Here is a 9,251-nt window from a genome sequence, read left to right as displayed (position 1 = left end):
GCCAGGTCATAATGGCACAAAATGGCATTTCACACACATGTGCATGTCATCCATCCTTATCCACATGCTTTTTACCCACCCAAGCATCTGTTCACATGCAAACACTCATGCACCATTCTTCCGTGCATACTGTCATCTTCTGCCACCTTGCCTTCACTGTTTGCTGTTATTTGAAGCTGTACGTTGGTCAGCACACACTTAAGTTGAGCAGGAAGAAGTGTAGACAAAGGAAGAGTGCGGCATTCTGTCTTCCACCCTTTTCTGCTCTCCACACTTCCTCTTTCACATACAAATCTGCAAAACATGTGAGGTGAAGGCTAGATGACAATAGTGGCAGGAACAAGTGGCCCCATGTGCTTGTGGGCATTGTATTGGGGACCCTGATATAACCTGTGGATTTACACGTGGTATGAGCAGTCCTGCTGATTGTATTGTTTTCAGCAACAAAACTGCTTCTAATTCTGGTGATTAGAATTGGACTTACTGAGCTCTGTGCAGTGGCAGCCTCAACTGTACATATCTTAGAGAAATAGCATTTCCTCACTTACCCCACCCCTCTGTCATATGGCTTCATACCCATTTTTGCAGGATGTGTTTCTGTATATCCAATGTTCCCTAAAGTAAATCAGTGAAGAGTGTGTCAGTGTAGTGACTGCAGATTGGCCTGAGCAATATCTGCTACTGAAGGAAAAATCAAGGACAAACATTTTGGCAATAATCAGAGACATAGTCCTTTGAGATCTCTAGAATTAGTATGGATTATATCCTGGAAAACTCTGTCTGCAAGTACAGGAGAATTAAAGCTGAATAGACACAAAAAGTTGAAGAAATGCATTTATAGCCATCTATTTCCTAAGTTTTAAACAGAAATAATGGCTGATTCCCCTGTTATAGTGTCTGCTGGTACCCCGTTCTTTGAAAGCTATTTATCACATGACCAGCCATGCTTGAAATAGAGAATTTATATACGAGCACTGATTCCATCATGGAGGCTTCCTATGTGATAGCAGGTGCAGTGTAGTGGCTAAGAGACTGAACTGTGAATCATGATGTGCCCAGTTCAAATCTCTCTCCTCTGCTATGAACTTGCAAGGTGGCCTTTAGAGCAAGCCGCTCCTTCTCAGCTGCAATTTCCCAACTGCAATAGAAAGATAGTACTTATTTTACAGCAGAGTTCCTCAAAGTGTGAGGCTCAGCTCCTAGGGGAGTGTGGGGCACTCCCCAGGAGTACATGGGGCAGTTGGCAGCAAGGATGTGATGCTACAAAGTACAGTAGGAGGCTGTGCTCGGTGGGCTGAGCTCCTGTGCATGGTTTTCGCACACTTGGCCTGCCCACCTAGAGCATCTTGCTATCCTTTGCAGCATCATCTGGCCAGAAAACTCGGAAGTAACTGGCAATGATGTCAGTGCCAGTCACTTCCAAAAGCCATGTGCTGCGTTGGCAGTGTGCAGGGGACTTTGCAAGACACCAAAGGCTGGGAAGCACTGCTTTACAGGATTGTTTGCAAGGCTTTCAGGATAATACTTGTGAAGCACTTTTGTGATGGGTATAGGAGAATGTGTTGGGGCGGGGGTGATTAAACCACCAGATCAGGCAGGTTTCACCACCTCTCTTCATGGGCTCATCTACTGCCACAGCATATGTAAAACCTTTTCCTTGGTGAGGTGTAGGCATGGGAGTGATCACACACCCAACTCTAACGAAATAAAACTTTATTTAAGCAACAGGTTTCTTTATTTACTTAGATGTTCTATTTCGTAGAAGGCTATACTTAGTATCAGCTCTAGAATGACTAGACTGAGTGTCTAGTCTTAATTTGGATGTAATTTGTTCGTAATTTGGATGGCCAATTACTCCATCTTTCCATTACAGTCAGGCATTCGAGTCTTCCCTGGAAGGCAGGCTGGTTCCACACTTCTTGCAGGTTCAGGACTCTGGAAGCTTCTTCCTGAAGTCCTTTTTCAGGTCTTCACGCTTGTGCTTCTGCTGTGAATCACCACCCAAAGCCACTAGCAAACAGTTGGCTCCAGCCTTTCTTAAACTTGCTTCTGCAGTTTCTTCAGTGATTATAAGTCACAAGTTCCTTTCCTGCTCTTTGTGGCTTTTGCCTATTTATTGTGGTAACACTGCCTCTCAGCTCACAGCAACAACCATCTCTCACCAGCTCTGCTGCCCCTTCTACTTTGTCCCACTCAGTCTCTGTGATTAGTTATAATAAAATGGACTTCTTTGGTTTCCTACTACTGGCACATTGTTAAAAGCCAATGATAACTCTGGGAGGGAGTTTTGAATAACCAGTTCTTTTCATTGAAAAGCAGTCTATAAATGTTTGTAGTAGTAATAGGAAGCAGAGGATTGTTGACCAGTCAGAACTACAGGTACATTATGCCTTCTGGATTACCTAGATAGTCCTAGTGTGCACAAACCTCTACGGTTCTGTCATCTTTGTGTACTTGGCATATGTTACTGTGACAAATAAAACTGCCATCTCACACCCAACCCACCCACCACAGCCTATCTACAGTAAGGTCCATTCTCAGACTTGGCTAGCTCAGTTTAAACTTAACCTTGGATTCTGTTTACAGACAAAATTACCTCTGAATCCGATTTGAACACTTGAAATTGCTATAAAATTGCTGCTGATTATTACGTATTATGTGACCCAGAATAATCCTTGAGGTGCTTGAAAACATTAGGACTCAGGCAAAGAGGTGCCACCCTGCAAAAGTGTTCCTGGCAACTTCCATGTGGCAGCTGTCTGCTTGAATTGGTCCTAAAACAGACACAAATTGTTGACATTAGGAAGGCAAGGACAGGATGAAACTAATTGCTAATTACCTTATCTCTCAAGCCATGGCTTATTTTACTTAAGAAAGCAATCTCTGCAATCATGTTTCATCAAAATGGTTGTGTCCTAACCTTCCTGGAACACTAAATGATGTTGCATGATATTTCAGGCAGCAGTTGGCCAGAGGTGCATATCTTCATCCATGGCTCCTCCTCTTGTTCCTTCCACTCCTTGGACTGGAAAAGGAAGAGGAAGAACAGAGGAAGTGTGGAGAGGCTGGTACATATCCATGTAAAAAGGAAAGTCAGCATTTAGCACATTGCCTCAGGCACCAGAAGGCCATGGGCTGTCTCTCCAGGTAGGGCACAGAAAAAATTCCTTTATGGAACTCTGGAGAGTTGCTGTCAGTGAGTGTCAACTATACTGAGCTAGATAGTACCAGGTAGCTTCCAATGTAACAATGCATATTATTTGGGAAAATGCTTGAACCTGCCAAGTTCTAGTTTTCATATTGCAAATTGCAAGACTGGTGCACTTCCTTCTGTCCAGAAAAATTGGTGCACCTAAACAGACTTTATAGTTTCAACGAGCCCAGCATAACAGCTATGAATTATTTGGACAGTTGTGTGAGCAACTTGTGAGTGTGTGCTTAGCATCAGAACCCAAATAACTATTTTAGGTATCCACAAGAACCCATTGAAAGTATTTGACTAATTTTTTTTTTTTTGAAAGGCAGACCCCTTTGAAAAGTAACTTGGTGGGGGCAGTAACTTGGCACCTGCTGTACGAACAATATAAGCCCTAATGGTAAGCTACCATTGCACTGTAGCTTACCTCACTTCCTGTTTCAAAAGAATGGAATTCACTACTAAAGTGCATCAGGAGAATTAATACTATAAAAGCGTGGGTATGTGGAAGTGGTTGTACTGTTCTTTAGATCTCCACCAACTTACAGATTGGTTCTAAGATGTTTACAGGGATGATGCCATGCCATTCACATCTGTGTCCTACAGTTTTATAGCATTAATTCCCTTGATGCACTTTTATAGCATTAATTCCTTTCTCTTGAAACAGGAAGTGAGGTTAGTAGCTTACCTCACTTCCTGTTTTGAGAAAGAGTAAACTAGCACAAATATTCTTAGCTTGTATTGTGTGGCCCAAATATTTTTAGCCTGGCAATGCACCATGCCATTTAAGAGATGGAACTGCCAGTGTCCATGGCAACAGCTACAGCAAATACATAGGCAGAAGAAGGTTTCTGTGACAGCTTACAGATCATTGAAGAAAGTTAAAAAAGGTGTTGGTCATCCATGAGGTACAATCAGGGAAGAAAAGCTTTGATTGAAATATCCTTGAGATACATGGAATATAAAATAAGGCACTGAGTAATTCCTTTGAGCAGTCTCAGTAGTAAGGCATTATGTAGCTAGTGATGATCGGTTTCTATGTTTATGAAGCAATATTTCATTAGAGTGTCAGTTATAGGCAGTAATGTTCATTGTGCCTTTTTTGTACCATGTTTGGGATGATGACATACAGTTAATTCTCCTTAACCATTGGGGGTAGGTTCCTGGAAAACCCCATAGTTATGGAAACCTTGGTTACGTAATCATTGATTCTATGAGGAAAAAGAGCATGTGGAAATTTGTTAAGCTGGTGAAAATGAGAACACTATTAAGCTGTGGGAACAATAGAAGCTGGGAGAACATTTTTGGCTGCAAATGGGTGTGAAGAGAACACATAGATAACACTTCTATTAATGTGGATAAGCAAATCCATGGAATTGGTGTCCTTGGTTAACGAGCATTGACTGCTCTTCATCTAGAAGTGATTTCCTGACTAGTATGTCAAAATAGAAGCATGTAAAGCTTTTATACACACATACATTCCTCTTTTATAGGCAAACTATCTGAATGGTTCATTGGTCTTATGAAATTGAAGCTAGACTACCTGGGGGAAGGAGTAATAAGTCTTTCCACTATTTCACAGATCCATTTTCTTTCTGTGACTAACTTTCTGTGGGCATTAGTTCACTACATCGGATGTAGTTAACATGAAAATCAGGTGGAGCTTGCTGTAGAGATCAATACAGTCTTTACTCAACATCATGGCTTTGTTCTTGCTTTCTAAACCAAGGGAAGCGAAGCATGATCACACTCTACAACCAAACTGTGGTGCTAGTCTTGTAGTTTGAAACAGCTGGGGTTCAATTCTGCAGAGGATTTTCCACTACGAAGTCAGCCTTGTGATCATAACAACATAGTAGGGTACACACTGAAAAGTGAAGATCTGTGTGTAAAGCCATTAGTTTGTTTAATTTTCTCTGTAAACCGCTATGTGAACTTTCCATTGAAAAGCAGTATATAAATACTGTTAATAATAATACTGTTAATAATAATTTGAAACACCTTAGGCAGCTAAGGAAGACAGATGCGCTATCACAGTGTTTGTAGGATGTTTCTTTTCCTGTAAGAGAGACCCAGTGCTAAGAGAGGCCAGTTCAAGACTCAATCCTCTTTCCTGTCTGTTCTGATGCATTGCCATGAAACCTATGTAGATGCAAGCTGAAGTTTCCCATTGCGCCAGCTGTATGTAAGTCTGATATACAACACTCAGAGCCTACAGTAAATGTCTAAAAGTGTAGCTTTTCAATGATCAGAAGTTCAAAGTAACTAAAGGAGAGGTATCCAAAGGCAGTTGGAGTTTGTAGGACTTTGTGAACATAACTAGGGGAGCACGGAGGCAATAGGAAAATTAATGGTACAATAGTGTGTTTTTGTGTTGTCTTCTAAGCAGCCTGCCTTTGATAGTTGAGTCATGCCATTTTCTACAAGGGGCATGTTGAAATGTACATAATCTTACTGAATAAGGATTTGTAAATTGTTTACATATTTCTTGTGAGATTGGATATGTATGAGTTTGCAGTCATTTCAATAGGATTTATGTACTGGACACTGCTGATTTGCAAAACTAATAAATAAAATGGTTTCTGCACAGTGCCTGTTGATGATGAGCAAAAAATAGAGAGCCAAGCCTAAATGACCAAAGTCATTTGATAGACCACAGTTATAAAAATTGTTGCACGTACCCAACAAATGTTTAATATTCAAATCCAAATGAAAGTACTTTTAAAAAAAAAATCATGGGTCCAGGATATAAGAGAGGATGAAATCCTGTTCTGCATGGCCTTTTAAGCTGGAGTTGCACTGCAATATTTAATAGTTTATTGGCACTTGCAGCATGTACAAAGCACTTGTCTGTGATGCATTCCCTACTTATAACGCACTGTCAGGATTGTGGTGTTATCCCCCTATTACAGCTAGGGCTGAGAGGGAGTGTCTTGCCAAGGCCAGTCAGTGAATCCATAGCAGAGACAAGATTTGAACCAGGGAAGCAGTGGCATTCCCAGCCCTGGGCCCCCCTGGGTGAGACTTGAAGTGCTGGCCCCACCCAAAACTATTTGCATGCATGCAGATTATTTTCTTTTGCACTCGTTTTCCTTCTCTCTGCCAGGAAAAAAAAAGGATAATTCCTTGAGCTCCACAGGCTAGTACAGGGGTTTGGAACCTGGGGTTCTAGAGCCGCATGCGGCTCTTTTAGCTGTCTGCTGCGGCTCCTCCCAGTGAAAGTGGCAAAGGGGGTAACAGGAGGCACCTGTGCTGGGAGGGCAGGCTGCTTCCCTCCGCCCCCTAAGCTCACTGCCCTCCTCTCCCTTCATCCCCACCTGCCCCTCATTGGCTTCCCTTTTCAATTTTGCCGGCTCTGCAGGCTTAAGCTCCCTGTTTTTCCCTTCCCCAACTCTCCAGCAGGCTCAGCCAATCAGCATCCAGCAGGCTCCTGGCTTTTTCAGTTGGAATGGCTCAGGGCCCTTCACTGGCAGACAGACCAGCCAATCCTGAGCCTCCCTCCTTCTCAGCCATTGCGAGCTCTTGCAGCCTGCCTTTCCCTGAGCAGGTCCCCACTCAGTGCAAGGAGAGGCTTTTCCTCCACAGCTGAGGAGACATCCTGTGTGTCTACTCAGCTGTAAGCCCCATTATAGCGGATGAAGCTTACTCCCAGGAAAGGGTGCCTGGGATGGCAGCCTTGGAGCCAGTGGGAGCCTGTGCAGGTCTGTTCGAGAGTAAGCCCCGATGTAGTCCCTGGGCTATACCCAGGAAGGTGTGGAGGGCTGTAGCCTCAGCCTCCTCCTGTGCAGGTCTACTCACAAGTAAGCTATAGTCAGTGGGGCTTCCTCCCAGGAAGGTGTGGAAGGCTGCAGCCTCAGCCCCCTCCTATGCAGGTCTACTCACAAGTAGTCAGTGAGGCTTCCTCCCAGGAAAGTGTGGAGAGGACTGCAACCTGAGAGCTCCAACCAACTTGTCTGCTCAGAAGTCCCATTGTAGCCAATGGGGCTTACTCCCAGGATAGTGTGGAGAGGGTTGCAGCCTGAGTGAGGGAGGACAGGCAGGTAGGGCAGAAGCTGGCCTGTGGCTGCCCCTCCCTCTGGCTTCTTCTCTTCCCCACCTCTGGAGTCTGTGTCCTTTCTTCCTTCCAGCAGGGTGCCTCTGGAAGGTGGGGGGAGTTCTTTAGTATCCATGTAAGATAAGCAGATGTCATAAGTATTGGAATCCTGGAAGATCTGGTGAGGAGGTAGATGTGGTGTCAGCAGTGGCCCCTTTAAGGGTAAGGCCTAGGCATCCAGCAGAGTGTGCTGCGCAGCTGCAGCCACTTGAAGGCAATAAGGTCCTCAGGGATATAACCAGCACCTGAGGCAGGTAGGGGGTGTGTGGGTTGGAGAAGGTGTGCAGGTTGGAGAGGAGACTGACTTGCCTTATTGACTTTGACTTGGATACTCTGACTGATTTGACTGACTTTGGAATCTGATCTTGGACTGTGACTTGGCTTATTGACTTTGGACTCTGCCCTGGATACTCTGACTGACTTTGTGACTAAAGGACTGCTGGAGACACTGGAGTTTGAAGTGTGGCTGCTGTGCCCAAGACCTGCTGAGGACCAAGGGTCTGCTGGAGTGGTGGGAGGCTGCTGGCAGGAGAGAGGACCTCTGCAGGTTGAACAGGTGAGCTACCCTGGAGGAGTACAGGAGTGCAGGGCAGAACCAGGGTCATTTGTTCGGGGAAAGAAGGAGAGCTAATTTGCTTAAAGTGGGCATAATTCTCCAGGCAGAGAGTGGCCTTGGAATCAGGCAAAACACCATAGAGGACCAGGCATCTGAAAACACAGGACAAGAATGTATGACAAAACTAACTAAAAGCTACAAGAGGGGGCTACATTATAAAAAGGGTACCTATAAGAGAATAAAGGTTAAAAAAAACACTATATGCAGTATTATCTTCATTTTAGATGTCAAAAGGGTTTTGTGGCTCCTGAGGTTTTTTTTTCCTCCGGAAAATGGGTCCAAATGGCTCTTTGAGTGTTTAAGGTTGCCGACCCCTGGGCTAGTAGGATGCTTGCCTGCTTGGTTCAAGCAAAGGTAAATTGTTGTCATACCTAATATTTTCTTTTGTCTGTCCTAACACTCCCAACACTCAATTTTAGTGGAAGGCCCCTGGTTCTGCTCCTATATAGCCATGGATACAGCTGCCTCCTTTTCTTGCAGCTAATACATTACGCGTCAGCAGAGCTGGCCCATGACCTCCTCATGTTTGTACCAACTGCTGCCCCCCTATTTACCTGATGATGTGCTACTATTTGCTCTTCCCCAACGTTCTAGCCCACCGCTCTCCTCCCCTTCACCTTTCCTGTCCCCGTTTTCCTTTTTCAAACACAGGAATGGGAGAAGAAAGGAGCGGTGAAGATAAGTGAACAGAAAGAGGTGGGCACCTGCATTCTGCTGCCTGAAAAATTGCTTCAGTCGGCTTCATGGGCAGACTTGCCCTAAGCACCGCAGAAATCACTTCTTTTTTCAGGTGGTGGTGGTAGTTTAAACCTAGCTGAAACTGCTACTGCATCACATTGCACCATGTTTCACCTGAGGCAGAAACTAGGGTAGAATGACTGGAATACAAGTAGCTTTGGGGTCCTGCTATTTCTTAAGATTATCAGTGGAAAGGAAAGACCTAACAGCTCAAGCTAGACTTTACATGGCGGACACATATAAATGGTGTCTCTTGTTGTTGCTTTCGAGTAAAATAAAATGAGACCACCAGTTTCAGAAGAAGAACTGTGTGATGGAGGAGGTCACGTGTTACTTAACCCTTTCTTCTCTGGCTTATTTTTCCATTCCAAATAATCTCCCCTGCTGTGCAGAAAGTGCCACTTTTAGGGAACATGGCAGTACATGGTTATGCCCTTTCCTCTGAGCTTCCCATGGTTGCTTTTGGTTTAGAAGAGACATGATATCTGCCATGTAATACATAGTTTGGCCTTTTAAATTTGCTGGGGAGTGCAATGCTGTAAGCATACCCTTTTGTATGCTTTAAGCTCCTGCTATAGTGCAGGGAAATTCACAGACATAAATTTTTA

The sequence above is a fragment of the Tiliqua scincoides genome, chromosome 5 (genome assembly GCF_035046505.1).
Source record: "Tiliqua scincoides isolate rTilSci1 chromosome 5, rTilSci1.hap2, whole genome shotgun sequence".
Taxonomy (NCBI): Eukaryota; Metazoa; Chordata; class Lepidosauria; order Squamata; family Scincidae; genus Tiliqua; species Tiliqua scincoides.
This window is presented reverse-complemented; position numbering follows the sequence as displayed.